We start from the raw sequence: 19264 nt of genomic DNA, 5'->3' as shown, positions 1-19264 counted from the left end.
GCTTTAAGGGCAGATATTTAAAGTCCAGATTCTAGCAGACAGTCAAGAGTTGTCTTGCTTTTAACTTTCTTTTTCTTTTCTTTTTTTTTTTTTTTTTTCGGAGCTGGGGACCGAACCCAGGGCCTTGCGCTTCCTAGGCAAGCGCTCCACCACTGAGCTAAATCCCCAACCCCTGCTTTTAATTTTTTAACAATGATTCACTCGAGTAAAACCTTCCTCAAACAAAACTGGCAAGAAAGAGGAAGGAAATTCAAGCTGGGAACTTGAATGATCAGAAGTCTCAAAATTTCCCTGAATTGGGAACCTACTCATCACAGAAAGTCTTCCTTTGTCCTGAGTCTGGGGACTGTCGGAATTGAGAAACTGTGGGCTTACATTTAAATCTTAGACACTGCAAGTATTTAAAAGCAAACGGTTGAAGCTGAAACTTGGGAGGAGACGGAGCAAGTTCATTTTTAGAAGGGGACTTTGGAGATGGACCAATAGTGTGAGGTAGTGTCCTTGAAACTCAACAAGCAAAATGTGTGTGTGTGTGTGTGTGTGTGTGTGTGACCCATGGATGATTGTGAAAGACTCACGACAGTCACAGTCAAAAGACCTCTTCCCCTGTCTTTCCTCCAGTGGATTGCTAGAAGTATCTTTAGCCCGCAAGACCAGATCTGTATCTGGAAAAGGGTTTCTATTTCTGCACAATGGTGTTTCTTTTCATTGTTTCTAGAAGCTGCTGGTGGAAATTGATAGAAAAGGCACTGTGTGGGGGACCAGGATGGGGGTCATTGGGAGGAACCTTTATGGAACTCTCAAATGCCTGCAGGGCAGTATATGGGGGACTGGAAGCAGTGGAAGGAACAGGAGCTGCATGGTCTCTTAAAAGAGGCTGCTATGTGCCCACTGTGGCTGGGCAATAATATATGAGATTTTGACAGTATCTAGTAACTTGTTGTAAGCCTACAATGTTGCATGTCTTATGGTTTCTACATATGCAACAAAACACCATGATTAAAAAGCAAGTTGGGCAGGAAAGGATTTATTTGGCTTACACTTCTGTATCACTGCTCATCATGGACGGATGTTAGGACAGGAACTCAAATGGGAGGAGCCTGGAGGCAGGAGCTTATGCAGAGACAATGGTGGGGTGTTGCTTTCTAGCTTGCTACTCATGGCTTGCTAAACTTGCATTCTTGTAGAATGCAGGACCACTAGCCCAGGGGATGGAACCGCCCACAATGGGCTGGGCCCTCTCCCATCAGTAACTAAGAAAATATCCTCTGCCAAATCTTAAGGGTACATTTTCTCAAATGAGGTTTTTCTCCTCTCAGATAACTCCAGTTTCTGTGTCAAGTTGACATAAAACCAGGCAGCACACTCTTCTTTAGTTTTTCTACAATATTAGGCAGAGTCTTTGAGCCTTCTATGTGTGTTTCTCCAAGAATGTTATGTTACATGCAAATGTACCTTGGACTTCAAAATATTTGAATCTACATAACTCGTATTAGTAACTTTTCTATTACGATAAAACACCATGATCAGGCAATTTGTAAAAGAAAGAGTTTATGGTTCCAGAGGGTTAGAGTCTGTGAGCATCACAATGGGGACAGAGCACGGCAGCAGACAGTAGGCTTGGTGCTGATACAGTAGCTGCCTTGTGATCTTCAAAGTGGCCTTGATTTCTAGTATGTGTTCCTGCTTATACAATGGGAGGAGTCATCCACCTTTCTATTGTGTAGAAGATTTATCTGAGCCTGAGATAATATATTTACTTTGTTAGAAGATTTTTAAATTATGAATTTAACTTTCAATGTCTTTCATAAATTTGCAATTTTTCTGCTTTTGTTTTTGATAGCATTTTAGTATTTTTAAGACTCTTTCTGCTTTGATGTAAATCTATTTATAACAACCTGCATTTTTTGGTTTGCTTTGCTGTTTTACCAGTGATGAAAGGCTGTTTTTAGGGTAAGGAAACTCACACATGCAGTGTGTATATAAAGAGGAAGGTAGGGAATCAGGAGGTTAAAACCCCACACCCTGTCATTTTAATACTCACATAACTATAGTTATATTACTCTATTCACACAGAATGTCATTGTAAAAACATTATTGCTCTCTTTCTCTTTGAATTGGGACTGCCAGAGGTTAGGCAGGTCTACATGACTTGAAACAATAACTTGAAATTTATGCATCCTGTCTATTGTATGTGTATATTTATACTGATTAATCTCTGCCCTGATATTATTTCCTCTTCTTTAGAGTTAGTTTATTTATAGTTTTCCCTAATGCTGACAGTGCTGATCTATGAGGCCTCAGATCTGTGCAGGGCATTCCTAATTCTTCCTATGTTGACTGAGATCTAGCTTTAAAGCTCTTGTCAAAACAGAAGTTCCATGACACCAAAGCCTTTCTCAAGCTCCAGTACCAAAGCGGCTTAGCCATCTAAGCTCTCGCTTTTCTTCTATGGCTGTCTAAGGACAGGCCTTCCTTTCCCACTTTGGAGATGGTTTTTTAAATGTCTTATTGATGGTAGGAGAGATGCTCTGTCACTGGATGGAAAGACACATTAGCCACTCTGGTTTCCTCTCCCTCTTTGCCTTTCTGTGTCTCACCTGCCCTTTGCTTCCAGGCCTTTGGATTCACATCTGATGGCAGTATCTGTGTGTCTTTGGTTGTTTGTGTTGATGGTTCCTTTATGATCTCCCAGGTTTGCATGTCTGCTCACTCAGAGAGGATTTCAGGAAGAGGAAAGAGAGAGAGGGAAAGATGGGACTAAACCAAAGTTCACTACATGTACCCAGAGCAGCGATTCTCTGGTACCAATACACACACACACACCACACACACACAGGCACATGCACATGTACACACACACACTCACACACACTCACACACACGCACACGCACATGCACGCACACACGTGTCACAGATCCTGTCCTACTCTAGCTTTATGGGGCTGATTTCTCACTGACAATGAGACAAAATGTTCTCTGACCATCCTTCCTTTTCTCTCCAACTTAAAATGTAAATAATAAAAAATAGTTCTTTCATTAACAAGCTCACATATGATTTTCCATAGATATTAATATAGCCTGTGGTTTTATCTCCCTTGTTCCTTTTGCCTTTTTTTCTTCTTCTCTTCCTGAGGTTGCTCTTTGTCATGTTTATATCCTATAATATTATTCTGACAAATTTTCATCTGTGACTGTAACTATACAAATGAAGATGTGACATTATTAAGCCTAAAAGAATGTTCATTTTATGCACACTTGTACGTTTTATTCGACAATGCTTTGTGGAAGTCTCTCAAAGCCAAGTGATAAAGCCATTCTTCATTACTCTGAGGGCTGCACAAACCTTTTGTTGGTATGGATAAACACAATTGATTGGACCATCTGCCCATTGGTGGTCATTCTTTCACATTTTGTCTTTACAAACAAGGCTACAATACATATCCTTGCAAACACTCCTTCTCCAGTGCTGCTATTAACGTTCATAGGATGGTTCCCCAGAGTGGACTAGACATCAGAGGGTAGATGACACTTACTGGATTTTAATTGCACTGTCAGACAGACCACTTTTCACAAAGGCCATTGTGTTTCTATCATCAGTGAATGGAAAGTCCCCTCTGTTATGGGATCTCTGGTCACTTAATATTTTCAGTTTTAATGTTTTGGTTTTTTGGGGGGAGGAAGCAGGTAACAGGAATCAGGTGATAAACTTATGGTGGTGCAAATTTGCATTTTCTGGTTATAATTAAATGATTTTGCTGTTTGGATGAGCTCTCTGCTGAGCTATTTATTTTCTCTGTTATATATAAGTGTGCCTTTCTTCGCACACTTTCTCTCTCTTTGGAAATTTGATGATTTTCTTTTTATATTACAGACAATGATGGTTTATTATTTATATTATAAATTTCATTCTGAATCTATTTTAATTTTAAATTTAATGTTTTATTTCTTAAAAATTACACACACATGCACACACATGCACACACACACACACACACACACACACACACACACACACATCGGGTTTTTCACAGCAATAGTCCCCCAACTATTAGTGCTAACCTGACCTCTGTGTTAGTTATTTATTTTTCAATTGCTATGATGAAACAGCATGACGAAAACAATCTATAAAAGAAGGAGTCTATTTTGAGGTATGGTTTCAGAGGTTAAGAGTCCATCATGGTGGGGCACAGAGCATCAAGCAGTGGGCATGCTGGCTGGGGCAGCAGCTGAGAGCTCACATTTCAACTGCTAGCAGAGCTTAATTGGGCTATCTCCTGTGAGAGCTTGGAAGATAGCAATGCTGAGAGACTTGTGAGGTTTCGGAGAGGAGCAAGTGTTAATTAAGAACTAGGCCAGGAATCCTTTGTGTAATGTATTTTCAAGTATTTGTGGTTGCTGGTCAGCTATGCTGAAGAACCAGCTGTGAAGAACAAGGGATCAGAATTTCTGAAGTGAAACCTTTTATGCATCATTGGAGCAGTGAATGCTGGTTAGCTGGGACTGAGAAATTAATTGTGATTAATAAAGGATCAGTATCATTGATGTGGAGTCTTTGGGGAAGCATTTCTTCAAGGCTGACAAATGGATGCTTTGGTTCAGGATGGCCAAGGCTGCATCTCTTACACAGGATGTGTAAGAGTCATCTTTATGGTATTTATTTTAAAGGCATGAAAGTTGAAATTCTGAGAGGGTCATAGAGAGGGGTTGAGGCTTGGCACCATGTGACAGGGGCAGAATCCCTGAGAAGAGGCTGGGAGAAGCCATTGGTGAAAGTCAGCCTGTTTCAGTGGAGATTAGGATGTTGGACATGCCAAGACCTTGGGAGATCTACCAAAGACAATGGAAAATGCAGAGTACATCAAACCTGAACATACAGGACAAGCTGGATGTGCTGTGAACAGCAGAGTGGAGAACTAGGGCTGCCCAAGGCCTTTGGAGTCCAGAAGATCACTAGTGAGTCCACCATCATGAGCGAGGCCACAATCATAGACACTGAACTATAATACAGGGTGTGAACTTATACTGGTGGGTTTTGTTTTTCTTTGATGTAATTGTTCATATGCCCTGGTTCTTCCCTTTTGGAATGAAATTGTATGTAATTTACTTTTGATTTAACATGAGCTCACAATTAAGACACTTTGAATTTTCAAAAACACCTTATATTTTTAACAAGTTGAAAATGTAAAGTCTGTGGAACGTTTAAAAGTTGGGCTGTATTTTATACTTAAATATTAATATGAGATCATGGTAACAAAAAAGAAAGATTATGACTTAAAATGATATACTTGTATGTCAAGTGACAAGGGAGAGAATGTCCAATTAGCCTTAACGACCTGACATAGCCTAGAATCACCCGGGAGCAAAATAATCTCATTTGAGTATATTTATCAGGTTGGTCTGTTAGTGGATTGTCTGTGAGGAATTTTCTTGATTGTGTTAGTTATTACAGGAGAGCCAGCACAGTGTGAGCAGTGGGCTTCATAGTAAGGCTAGCTAAGTACAAACTAATGAGTGGGTAAGAAAGAGTCAGCAAGCAGTGTTTCTCCATGACTCTTGCTTCACGTTCTGTCCCTGACTTCCCTCAGAAATGGAAGTGTAAGTAAAACAAACCCTTTCTTCCTCGAGTTGCTTTTGAACAAAATAAAAGTAGACCCCACAGATCCTAGGAGTCTGAACTCAAGCCATCATGCTTGCATAGCACACATTTTAACCACTGAGCCATCTCTCTGATCCTATATGATCCTATTTACTGGTGGTCTTGGTGGCAGAAACCAACAACACTTAAAGGAAGAATCGGAAAGAGAGACAAGTAGCTGAGACTCTTGAAGATGGCCCGCCATCTGCACAGGGTCCCTGTGCTCCTGACATACCCAGGAGGCTTGCCCAAGATTAAGAAGAACTCTTTGTCATGACTATGAGGTACTGTGCCAACTGTATGTGTGTGTGTGACATTACATATTCATCCACACCCACAACTGAACACCACCAAAGAAAACCCTCATGTGACAAATGAACTTGGATGATAACGACGTGTCATGGTTGGCTTATTAATTGTGATGAAGGTCCCACTCTGACAGCAGATGTTGCTAGTGGGGAGACAAGGGGGCAGACACAGAGATATGGGAGACAACTCTACATTGCTGTGACCGAAAAGTGCTCTTGGAAAAGCCCACTGCCATCCAAACCCAGCAACACCTAAGATCCACACCCCAGCCCCCTTCTGTTGGGATGTTCAGTTACTAAAGAGGTTTAAGACGTTTTATTGTTTTTTCCTTTAGTGGAATCAACAGATATTTCAAGAGGGGGAGTGAGTTCCTATGGATACATCTGAAAAGTCATCTCATCTTGATAAACTGGTAAGATAGCACATTTGGAGAGACAGACTACGGAAGTCTAGGAGAGGTTGGCAGAGTCAAAACACCTAGGTTCTCACCTCATTTCTGACATCCTTACCAGCTGTGTGATGACTTTACACATGCCACTCAACTTTCTTGTGACTTTTTTCTTCACCTGAATGTGGGAATATTAAAAATATTGTGTTCAGTTCACAGGTTTGTTTGGAGAATTTGAGTTCATTGTCTGGCACACAGAACATTCTTAGCAAATGTTTGAAATAACTCTGTGTGTGTGTGAGAGAGACAGAGAGAGAGACAGAGAGAAAGAGAGAGACAGAGACACACAGAGGCACACACACACACACACACACACACACACAGAGAGAGAGAGAGAGAGAGAGAGAGAGAGAGAGAGAGAGAGAGAGAGAGAGAGAACTTTCTGGAGCAGGCTCCCATCTTCTACCTGAAGCAGTCTGTATGTGCACTTGTGAACAATGCTTGTGTTGGAATGTTTGTTTGTGGGAAGGAAGATTTTACTCTATTACAAATGGACAAAACCCAGGCTTTGTGTTTGGTTCCTCAAATAGTCATTCAACCCCTATTCAGTGCAGTGCTAGGGACTATGATAGACCTTGAGGTAGTCGCTCGACATCAACACAGACTCTCTCTCTCTCTCTCTCTCTCTCTCTCTCTCTCTCTCTCTCTCTCTCTCTCTCTTAAAAGACAGGCTCCTTTGTGGCCTGGGTTGGCTTCACATTTTTTATATGGCAAAGAATGACTTTAAACCTCTGATCCCCCTAACTCTACCAACCAAATGCTGAGATTACAGGTGTATGCTACAATGTCTCGTTCAGGAGATTCAGGGAATTGAACCCAGGATATAACAGACGCTAGGAAAGCACTCTGTAAACTGAACTACATCCCCAGCCCCCTCCTTCAATTTTTTTGGTTGTGAGACTAACCTTTAAGGGCTGAGCCGTCTCTCCAGCCCTCTCCTTCCCTTTTTAAAATGTGGTTCTTCCCATATGTTTTGAGGTCTGGAGATAAAGGTAATTGTAGTCTAGGTTTTGTTTTATTTTGTTGTTTTTGAAGCAAAAAGAGTATTTCTCAGCCATGTCAACCTATTCCTCATCTAACCTCCAAAAGCTTTGGGGTTGACGTTTATAAGGTCAACAAAATGTCGTTATGGGAGATTTGATTCACCTCCATGAAACTGGTTTTATTCCAGCGATACAATGTCTTTGAAGCTGTAAGTAAAGATTTTGGAGCTAATAGATCAATCACAGAGGGACCTTCCTGCTGCCGAACATCTCCTGGAGAACCGAGTCTTTGGGGCACAGATGTAGGGAATTGAAATCAGACTCGGCAAAGTTGCCAAGGTGCCCTGCCCGGGCCCACCAAGGGGAATGTGAACTTCTGTGTCCTTGCTTTGCAGCAGTGAGAATCAGCTGCCTTCGTGCTGTGTACTTCCAAGCTATGGAATTATTGAGTATAGGGCTTAGGGAAATATGCCAGGTCTGCGCGTTGATTTAGCCCCGAAGCTTAATTGCCAGTGTGAAATCCACGGCCCCTGAAATCTCCTCTGATTAGAGAGCTGCCAGGAGCTCCACGGGGGCCACCCTCTTTTATTACTGTTCTGTCGAAGAAAGTCTCAGTGTTCAGCCTATCGTGGGAGTTAAGATCGCCAGTCAATGATTAATGGCATGATTGCATTTGTTTTCCTTCTGAATTAACCCATGTGACCCACGGCATTATAGCCCGTGTTAACTCTCAGACACATAATCGAGCCCTGTGTTTATTTGGGTGGTGGAGGTCCAATGGCTGTGGTGTGGTTTGATAGTGAGAAAATGGAGGGATGAGGAGACCTCTGTCAGCAGCCAGGGATTGAGGCCCTGTCTGCCCTGCTCGGGTGTGAGGAAGGGGCTCTGGCAGCTTCCTTTCCTCTTCAGAGAGGCTTTTCCTGGGCCTTTCAGAGCCGGATATAACAGGTCCCTTGTTTGGTGCAAGGTCTGGGTGGCTGCAGGCTCAGCACGTAGCAATTTGGATCCAGTATAGGATGCTTTTTACTTCCCATGCACCCAGGCATCTTTCTCTGTTCCAGTTTCCCCTGCCTTCTCCTTTTCCTTCTCTTCCTCTCCCCAGTTCTCTTTTTCTCTACCACATGGTCTCAGTAATCCAGGCTAGACTCACCCTGAGATTCTCCTGTTTTAGCCTTTCAGTTGCTGGGATCACAGGTAGATGTCCCCATTACCAGCTTTAAATGCCTCATTTTCTTACATTACATTATCTGTATGCTATTACCCTCTGAACTGTCTCTGCACTTAAAGAAGGCAGAGGGCTGGAGATTTAACTCAGTAGAGACGATTCTAAAGTACGGCACCATGTCACATTTGTATAGAGCCAGCTCACATTTAAGCGAAGAAATGCAATCTGGTTGTCGCTATTCCTCATCCTGCTGGAAACCAGCCCCGCCCCCAATACCTTCTTTGAAGCCTGTTCAAACTGGTTCTGATGCCATAGGAAGGGGTTCTGGGGATTGCAGACCTGTTATGTTATCGTTCTCTGAGTCTGCAAATTATCTCTTTCAGATTATTTCTGTGCATGGGGGCTGTATGGAATGGCTTTGAGGATTTCCTTTCACTCCTTCATTTGTTCTCCGTGTTTCTGCTCTCCAGATAACACTGAGTAAGGACATTGCTTGCTAAAATGTCCGCTACAAGGAGGCATCTCAGTCCAGCTAGGAGGCTGTAATACAATGTCTCAGCCTACACAGCCTGGTGCAGTGGATTCAGTCCTCAGAGTTCTTAAGGCTACAAGTCCAAGATCAGATTGCCTCGGATGCTATGTTTAAAGTCCACAGAAACCTTCATTGCCACACCCCTGCAGTAGAAAGGAACAAGGTCTCTAGGTTTCTTTACAAGGACACTCATTAGAAGCAGAGGGGTATGGCTCAGTGGCTAAAATGCTTGCTGTGCAAGTCTGAAGATCAGAGTTCTGATCTCCAGAAGTATGTTAATGCTGGGTATCTGTGAGGGCCACCTCTAACTCTGGCTTTAGAAGGTAAAGACAGGGGATCCCAGAGCAAGCTGGCTAGAGACACTAGTCCTATCTGCAGCCTGTGGGTTTGACAGAGAGACCCCCTCCCCCAGCAAATGAACTAGAAGAGCAATTGAGTATAATTTCCAACATCAACCTTGAGCCTGCACGTGCATGCACTTATGTGTGAACACATACATAGTCACGTGTGTGTTCCCCGCAAGTGTGCACACACCCATACACAACACATGCCCCAAAAGAAATGAAAGAAGAAAAATATACTAAGGACACTAATCCCTTTCATGGGGACTCACCCCACTGGCCCAATCACTGGCCAAAGCCTATTTCTTTTTTGTTTGTTTGTTTGTTTCTTTTTTCTTTTTTTCTTTTTCTTTCTTTTTTTTCGGAGCTGGGGACCGAACCCAGGGCCTTGCGATTGCTAGGCAAGCGCTCTACCACTGAGCTAAATCCCCAACCCCCAAAGCCTATTTCTTAAGTTGATCACACTGGGGGAACAGATTTCTAAAAATGAATTGGAGGAACCAATATTTGCCCTATAGTGTTCAGTCTCTGGCCCCCCACCCCCAAAACTCATGGTCTTCTTCTGTTCCAGGTACATTCAGCCCTCTGATAGCCTCGGGTCCTAACCTGTCCCAGAGTCTTCCCTCTCAAAGCTCTAAATATCATCTATTGGATGATACAGAGGAGACTCAAAGGAAGATTCAGGAAATCCCTTTCTACCTGTGACCCTGCCAACCTGGAAAAGCCACATGCTTCTGAAACGTAGTGGTGGAACAGGCACAGACTAGTCATCCAGAGGGAGAGGGTTGGAAAAGGACAAGTGAGTGACAGATCCCAGGAGAGACCCAGAACTCCAGACACAAATATCAATAGGCTTCCAACCTCAAGAATAGCCTTGGTTTGCTGTGGCGCTCGCTAGCCTCCTGGGATTGAGTCCCATCTCTCCAGCTCCGTGGTTTGTAGCTGGGTACCTGCATCTTCTTCACAAATGGTAGCTCAGATGTTCATCTTGTCATTATCTCCAGAACTTTATCTCTGTGTGGTGTACTCCTTAAACCTTATCCTTTCCACACCAAACTCTGGACCCTGCTGGGAAGACACCTGTTTCTCTTCTAAACGCCCACCTCAGTAAACGACAGATCCCACCTCCATGTTTTCATTCACCTTAGTTACCTCAGAGCCATCTCATGCTTTCCTTCCTTCTAAATTCTACCTCCAACTTACCAACTGTACTCCTGAAGAAATTTGGAATCCAACTACTCCCTTCTCATCACCTCTGCCACCGCTGTCCTGATTCTAGCCTTCGCTATCTCTTGCTTGGACAGTTGAGCAGTAGCGCCTGCCTGATTTCCCAACTCCTGTCATTGCTCTGATTGGTCTCTCCTCGGTATTCAGCATGAAGGGATGGAAGGGCCAGTCAAGTCAGACCATTCTCTGCTCAAACCTTCCAGGGCTTTCCTAAGTCCTTCAGTACAACCAGAAAAGTCTAGTGCCTTCCAGGTTTCCACGTTTCCTGCCATTTGCCCCTCCACTGATTCCTTGCTGTTTTTGAAGTATGTTGGCCCTGCTCCCCAATCTCCACTTATATTCTGCACTCTTCTTTCTAGAATACTTGGCTTTCAGTCATTCAAAGTTTCTATATTCGAAACAACTTCCTTGAACACGTTGCCCAGGACACCAGCCTCTTCCGTGACTCCATGTCTCCTACTCTCTTACCTTCCTAGTCCTTCCTGTTTATTGTGTCTATGTCTGTGCACTGTGACATTGAACCAGAACTCTAGGAGAGCTGGCACCTTCTCCACTTGATGTGTGTGCTCTTTGCAAAGTAGCTGAGTGAGTCTGAGTCCACACAGAAACACCCAGGCCTTCCAGGCTGCTGACTCTGGTAGCAGCTGTGAAATTGGTGAAAAACTAAGGACCAAAAGGCATAGCAAAATCCAGTCAGCCTTCTCCTCTACTAGCTACAACCAACTGCTGACCAGTTTAGTTTCATTTTTTACACAGAAAGAGATAGGATCAGTAGTTCGTGGGTTTGGATTTTCTGTATTTCTATAGCAGGTGACTTAAACCATTGATGCATGCGTGTGTGCGTGCACGCATGTGTGATCTTTAATCTTAGTGACTTTCCCCAACTTTCCACCACATTTTGGCAAGTAACCATCCTATATGTTAATGTGGTCAGACACACTATCCTCACTGTTGCTGACTTGATGAGCTGATGCCTAGGCACTCTCCAGTCAAGTGGCTTGTGTTCTGGTCTGATCAGCTGAGAGATCTCACATTCTCATGAGAGCCCCTTGCCACTGGCTCAAGAACTCTCATCTGTGTTTCAAGTTGGTTTAGCTCTCATGTTCTTTAAGCTACCAAGCTTGACAAAGTAACAATGTTTTAAAGCCCCCAGAGATTATTTCAGAGAGTCAATTTAAAATATATATACATGTGTGTGTGTGTGTGTGTGTATACATACATATAGTGTTAGCTATTTTTATGTTGCTTCAATGAACTACCATGACCAAAACATCAACTTATAGAAGAAAGGGTTTACTTCAGATTATGGCTCCAGTGGGCTAGAGTCCACAATGGTGCAGAGGGCATGGCAGTCAGAGATGACAAACAAGAGATCGAATCTCAGTCACATGCAGAAAGCAGACAGCATAACCAGGAAGAGAGATACGCTCTAGTTTGACTACCTTCTTTAAGCAAACCTTCTCCTGAAAGTTCTGTATCCTCCCCCAAAAGCGCCACTAAATGTAGATCAAATAGGTGAGCCTATGTGGGACATTTCTCTGTTAAATCAGAACCGAAAACTACACCTTAAATTAAAAAAAAACAAAACAAAACAAAAAAAAAAAACAACAACAACAACAAAAAAAAACTCATGCTGGTACTGTGTTCAGATACTGGCTTAAACTGGAAAATTTCAGTAACTCTCTGCATAAAACACAGCTAAAATGATAAAATTCTCAACTATTCCAAATTAGTCCTTTCTGTTTATTGTGTCTATGTCTGTGCACTGTGACCTTGAACTGTCCACTTGACCACTGTTCTTTTATAATTTAAAAAATATTTTTTTTTGGTTCTTTTTTTCGGAGCTGGGGATCGAACCCAGGGCCTTGCGCTTCCTAGGTAAGCGCTCTACCACTGAGCTAAATCCCCAGCCCCTTAAAAAATATTTTAAGAGTAAAATTTCAAGAATTTTATCTTATAATTTTTAAGTTACAAAAATTATACATTTTAAAGAATGTATTCTTTGAGAATTTTATAAACAGTGTATTTTGACTGTATCCATCATCGTTCTCCGTCAAAACCCTCACAGATCAACCTATTCCCCTTCTCCATTTCATGTCCTCCACTCTTCTCCTTCATTAGTCACTGGATCAAAAATTATCGTCACTCAGATGTGAACAGGCGTGAAGCCAGCCACTGGAGCATTGGCCTCTCTGTTTTTTTTTTTTAATAAATTTATTTATTTATTATGTATACATCATACAGCTTTCTGCCTGCGTGTACTCCTGCAGGCCAGAAGAGGGCACCAGACCTGATTATAAGTGGTTGTGAGCCACCATGTGGTGCTGGGAATTGAACTCAGGACCTCTGGAAGAGCAGACAGCGCTCTTAACCGCTGAGCCATCTCTCCAGCCCGGCCTCTCTGTTTTTAAGATCAGGTTCCACTTGTGATCCTCTTTCACGCTACCTCCTGAGTGCCGAGATTACCAGAATTCATCCCACACCCTTTGTATTGGTTTGAATGAGAATGGCCCCCATAGGCTCATAAATTTGCATGCTTAGCCACACCTCCACCCCAACCCTGCTTGTCAACTGTTTGAGAAGGACTAGGAGGTGTGGCCTGTTGGAGGAAGTGTGTCACCGAGGGCTGGGCTTTGGTTCCAAAAGCCCACACCCAGTGTTTTTCTGCCTGCTGCCTATGAATTAGGATGTAAAACTCTCAGTCATTGCTCTAGCACCATGCTTCCTGCCATGATGATGGAGAACTAAACCTTGGAAACTGTAAGGAAGCCGCCAATTAAATACTTTCTTTTATAGGAGTTACTTATTCATGGTGTTTCCTCATAGCAATAGAAACCCTTACTAAGATAACCTTTGAAAGCATTTGCGCACAAGGACAAAGGGACAGAAAAGAAAACAACAGCAGCGAAATTCTGGAATCTGGCCATGACAAGTGACCAAGCAGATTAGAAGGTTTCCCAACTCCTCTCCCCATCCCCAAGACGTCTAGAAACATTTTCATTCAATTATAGCTCTATAGTGTGTGAAAATGCCCTGGAAAATGCCACTTCTCTGTGCAGCAGTGAAGATAATGTCTTGGATACAGAAAGCTTAGGTGCTTCTGTAACTGTAGGCAAAGAGGCATCTAATATGAGAAATACCATGAAAACAGAAATCTTTGATCTCTAGGTCACTCCTTCTAATCCAGGCATGCCTCTGAGAGTCTGTTTCTCACTGAAAGGTGTTGGGCTATGTCTCCATGCCTTCCCCCAAATAGCCTCTGGGTGTGAGATACTTAGTAGATAAAGTGCATGGCCAGAGCAGGGGATTAGCTGCCTGTGTGGCTCTCCTCAAACATTAATCAAGGCTCAAGTGGTGGAAGAAACAATGAGCAAAGTTAGGCCTCAGAGGCCCTCTAGGGTTCGAGATCTACATAGAATAATCTTCCCGTTTTCAACCAGCAAAGTCACCAGCATGTCGGAAAAAACACGAGAGCCCTCTCAGAATACAACAGCTGAATGTCAGGTCTAGGCCTGGGAGGTACTGATGGGATGTACATGCTTAACATGAAGAACCTAGGATAGCCCCACAACCATGTGCCTTGAGTTTGGTTATTCCAATATATACTTTCCAGAGCAGGGTCACCCCCACCCCACCCCTGACCATCACTTCAAATGATTTTAGACCCATACTTGCTAATGAAAACAGTTCCTGGAGGGAAAAGAAAGATAAATATTCCAGGCTTGTCTCTAGGTCAATGTAGTATAAAAATATTAATCAAAGAACGTCTAATTCACGAAAACTCACAAACATTAGTTTCTTTTCTATGTATTTGATAAATTCAACATTCCAACATTTATCTGAGGTTCTTATACGTGAGAACCATGAGCATATGATTTACCTGGCTTGGGGCTTTCCTGTCTGAGGGATAGGAGAGGAAGGAGGGAACCAGGTAGGCCTAGACCCTGATTATAATAGGCCTATAACTCTTCCCTGCCTAATTGCTTCAGTACTTACCTAAAAAGCTCTCATCTTATGCTAATGAACATCAGGCTTGTCTGAGAAAACTACCTTTAATTTAATGGGGCTGATTTCTTTCGAGTCTGAATGCAAGCAGAGGTTAAAAAAAGAAAAGGAGAAGAAGGAATAGCTATCAACCTGATTCTCAACAAAGTCCTTAAGCCTTTTGAAACCTTGCACTTCAGCTGAGTTTGTCTTAATCTGTGTGCATGAGCGATGCCGGAAGCTAATGCATCCCTTAGCTATATAGTCTTCAGTAGGTAGAAAAGGAGACTGCTTTGAAGCAATGCTGAAGGCCTCTTTCTCTTCTACCCTGGATTCCTTGGGAACCACCTGGGGTCCCTGAAAGGTTTGTTTCTGACCTGGTTGCAGATGTGACCTCAGCATTGCTCTGAGCAGGGAACCTTCATGAAAGGGTCAAACCATGCTAGATGCTCCTGACCTGTTTCTTCTTCAGTTGGAGCACTGGGTGCAGCTGCAAACAAAAATAATTTCATCTTGATAAACCAGAATGGCAGGTTGGTGTAGGGTTGGGTCCTTGCTTGCTGTTCCCAAAGCCCCAAGGCAAGAGCCTGGAGTCACGCTTTATCTCCAGCCTCTGACCCCCGGGTCAGGGTGCCAATAAACCAGGCTGTTTTGGACACACCTTGTGATGTATCCGTCTGATGGGCTATGGAATGTGGTTCCGATGGTGGCCTTTGTTCAGGGGTGGCTGAAGGCTGCTCTTAGAAAAATCAGAAAGAGCAGCAGGCTACATTCCCTGGAGAATTAGAGAAAAAAATGTTTTGAAATAAATAATATTTTGATGCTTCCATGAAATACTTATTCTTTAATTCCCCCCAGCCTCCAGCCAGTGCTCTCTGTGTTTTGGTCCAGAAGTGGCTCCTGTTTGTCTCCATCAGTCTGCATCAGTGCTAGGATCTGCATGGATGCTTACAAGTGTACCAGGCCTGTCTGCTAGTCTCCGGGTCCCCATGTCTGTCCAGTGTCCTGCCCTGTCCTGGCTTCCCCCCGCCAAGCCTGTGTGACCCTGGAGAAGGAGGGTTGCAAAGCAAGTCTGGGTAATTCTGAGGAGCCCAGTCTATAGCTCCATTTCAGAAAGAGGTAGGAGACAGTAAACATAAATCCTGCCACATCCCAGCCTGGTGTGGATCCGCCAGACAGGTACCGACCCAAAGAAGGCTCTTTCCACGTCACACCTGGAAATTAGGTCTACTCATGGCCTATAAACCAGACGTTCCAAGAAAGGCCTTACTTTACTCAGGTAGTCAGCTGCTCTGTTTCTAACTGTGTTAACCTCATGGAAGACTGTGCCATTCTGAGTTTCAAGTCCTGCTTCTGAGAAAAAAAAACTGGGCTAGAAAATTCCTAACCCATACGGCTGAACTGTTGGGACAGACAAGGTGCTATGTCAAGTGGACTGAGAGAAGGCAGTGCAATGTGTAGGAATGCTGCAGCCATTCCTGGACCTGTGGTACCATCCAGACTGGGGTGCCGGGCACAGACACAGAAAGGACACGGTACCCTTATAGCCCAGTGAGCAGCCAGATAGGATCTGGCCGTTCAACTTGGGTTTGAGAAGCAGAAGGCTGGAAGCAGCAGACAGTGCTGCAGGAGCTCAGCTGAGGGCAGCTGGAACCTGGTTTGACTTGAATTTCTTCCTTTTGTTTTGAGATTGGTGATAGTGTTGTGTTTGCTGGCCACTGTTGGAATCATGGGTGTAACTGGGTGGGGCAGGTGAGGCCAGAGGCCAGGTGCAGCCTGGCAAAGAAGTAGAGGGAGGGGTAGGGTGTGGTGTGCAGCTATGGGGAGCTCCTTCCTGGAGGCAAGATGCCATGTCAGGCTCTGAGGCAAGGCTGGGGATCTGCCTTGGTGCTGTTTCTCCTCCTCCCAAAGCCAGGTCTAGGGAGAAACAAATTATCTTCAGCATGGAATTATGGCAGTTCCACAACTGAGCAGTTCTTTCTTTCCGCGTGTCCTCAGGCTGTTTTGAGTGCTCCTGCTTGCTTGCCACCTGGCAGCCATCTTGTGTACGAAGTGTACACTTCCCACTGGTAGCTTTTACTTTACTTTGTAAGTACTTGTAGGACTAAAGTCTCAGATACTTGGTATTTGGGGCCAAGTGAAGGGATGGAGGATATGGATGTGATACATAGAGGTCATGACCATCAGTGGGACAGGATTCATGAACATGGGTGGATTATAGTTCATGAACATGGGAGTGGAGTTTGCATGCATGAATGCAGGTTTATGAACATGGATAGAATATGAGTAGGCTAGAGTTTGTGATCACAGATGAGACGAAGTTCACGGGTATAGTTGTGAAGGACATGGATATGAATAAGTTTGTAGTCATGGACTGAATCCATGAACATGCATGGGAAGGAGTACAAGGGCATGGATGTGAAATAGAGTTTCTGCCATTCTCCAGTTGGATGCAGCAGCCAGCATCAGAATCCACATGGGCCCTGCCCATCCTTTCTAATGAGTCTTCCACATTCCATATTCTCTCCAGGTCAGCCTCTGCACCATTTCTTCTGCTGAGATGTTCTTTGCAATCTCATCTGCTGGATGTGGGGTTTCTCTTTCCCTAGCCCACCTCCAGCATCCTCTCCCAGTGTAACTTTGGTGTCCCCTCAATCCCCCAGCATTAGTGATGGAACCCAGGGCTTTACGCATGCTTGACAAATGCTGTGCCACAGAGCCACCTCCCAGGATACCTTGATATTTACTTTCCCAGGAGGCGGCAGACTAGTGTGTTGATAGAAGCCTTAGCTCCCTTGATATTCCCAATGTTTGGTGGAGCAGGGTAGGGCACAGTCTATATTTGTTAGAATGAAGAAATAGAAAGGTGACAATTGACCTTCCTCAATGTACCAGATGGTACTGGAACAGAGCTTGGAGCTGAGGAACTACGGATTAGAGACACTAAACTAGTTTATAGTTTTAGACTGTGTCCATGAAGGCTTGCTTTTAGAAGCAGTGCATGTTAACACAATTATAAGGGCCAGCAAGATGGGTCAGCAGGTAAAAGTACTTTCAATGTAAGCCCGATGACCTGAATTTGAGCCTTGGAACCCATGTACATACAGCCACATGTGGTGGCATGCCTTTGTAACTCCAGTTCTCCTATGGTGAGAGAGTAAGCAGAGACAGGAGGGTTCTCTGGAAGCCCATGGGACAGCTAAACCATGTACACAGCACAACAGAACCAAGAGAGAGACTGTATGTCTCCATAAGGTAGAATAAGATGGATTCCTGAAAGTTATCCTATAACCTCCACAGGAGCACCACAATACACACACACAATGATAAAAAACAAATCAATAATGAACAATAGAAAATACTACTATACTACTAAGTGTGGTAGAATGACTGACAATATTTTGGCCCTATGTGTGTATGTACGTGGTATGAGGGATTGACTCAGGGCTTTGTACATGCATGTGAAGAAAAGTGTGCTACTTTTAAAGTACATTCCTGCCCTTTAAAAAAGTCTTATTTTGAGACAGGATCTCTCTCAGTTGGACTGAGACAATTGTGAAGTGGAAATTTCTGGTTTCCTTAACAACTCAGTTGTGTCATGTGATGTTTTTTTCTGAAAACAGACACTTGAGAGGACAGATGATGTTTAGAAAGAATATAAATGGAACCCCACAAACAGAGAGGATCTCTTGAATTGTTATACCATTCGACGCTTCACTGGTCTTTGCTGGTCTTCACTTCATGGAGAGATGTGCGCCAAAGAACTTCTCATGGTATTCCAGCTGATTCTGGCTACTTCTGCTAACTTATACCGACTGATTCGGCTGAGTCTTGGTGTTTCTGCTGGATCGAGCTGAGCCACCACTATGAATCCATATTTGATGTTTACTATTGAACTCAAATCCTGACAACAAAAAATGAACTTGCCCCAAGAAACTATTTCTAATGGGTCTATAACACCCTTTTCCTATTAACCTTCTTTCCCCCCTACCTCTGGTCGATGAATTAGAAGAGAGGTTGAGGTGTATAAGAGCCCTAAATAAAATATGTTTTGAAAGAAATCTAAGCCTATAGAGTTGACCTGGAACTTGCAGTCCTTCCTCAACCTTCCAAAGAGTTGAGATTATGATCTTGTGGCATTGGTCCCGACAAATAATAATTCTTTATAGAGGGACTGGCATTGGAACCTGGGACTTCTGAAGGCACGGTACGTAATATACAGATAACCAAGTTTTGTTCAGACAGCTTCTGCCACTCAGCCAGCAGTTCAGAAAATATCTTGGGTAGATCAGAGAAATCAATGGCATACAGAAACAATAATTCAATCTAAATAGCTTCTTCGCGTGTGAGGCACCATTTATTCTGAATGAAGAGATTATCTTTTATGAGCAGGTGTTCCCTGTTATGTACTAAAGCCTTATCATCTCAGCATAGGTTCAGTAGAGAGCTCTCTGTGGGAGTGGATTAGTCAGTTTTTGCTGTGATGATGCTGTGTAACAAACAATCCCAAAGCGATATGGCCTTCCATGACAGATATTGTTTGCTCACATATCTGTCAGTGGTGTAGATTGTGTGCCGCAATTCAAGGCTATCCCTATACAATTTCTTATTTTAAGACCCAGGCATAAGGGACACCC

The 19264-nt window shown here is 43.4% G+C and overlaps 1 long non-coding RNA gene across 2 annotated transcripts; it reads left to right on the top strand.

The window, feature by feature from the left end:
- Positions 1-298: 298 nt before the first annotated feature.
- LOC120096607 (uncharacterized) lies at positions 299-18685 on the top strand. 2 transcript variants are annotated; one of them, XR_005493261.2, is made up of 3 exons: positions 299-492; positions 6282-6359; positions 18251-18685. It is a non-coding gene; the product is annotated as an uncharacterized LOC120096607 (long non-coding RNA). The 2 variants fall into 2 exon arrangements; XR_005493262.2 differs by lacking the exon at positions 6282-6359.
- Positions 18686-19264: the final 579 nt, after the last annotated feature.

Source organism: Rattus norvegicus, chromosome 14 (assembly GCF_036323735.1).
Source record: "Rattus norvegicus strain BN/NHsdMcwi chromosome 14, GRCr8, whole genome shotgun sequence".
In the NCBI taxonomy this organism is placed as follows: domain Eukaryota; kingdom Metazoa; phylum Chordata; class Mammalia; order Rodentia; family Muridae; genus Rattus; species Rattus norvegicus.
This window is presented reverse-complemented; position numbering and strand designations above follow the sequence as displayed.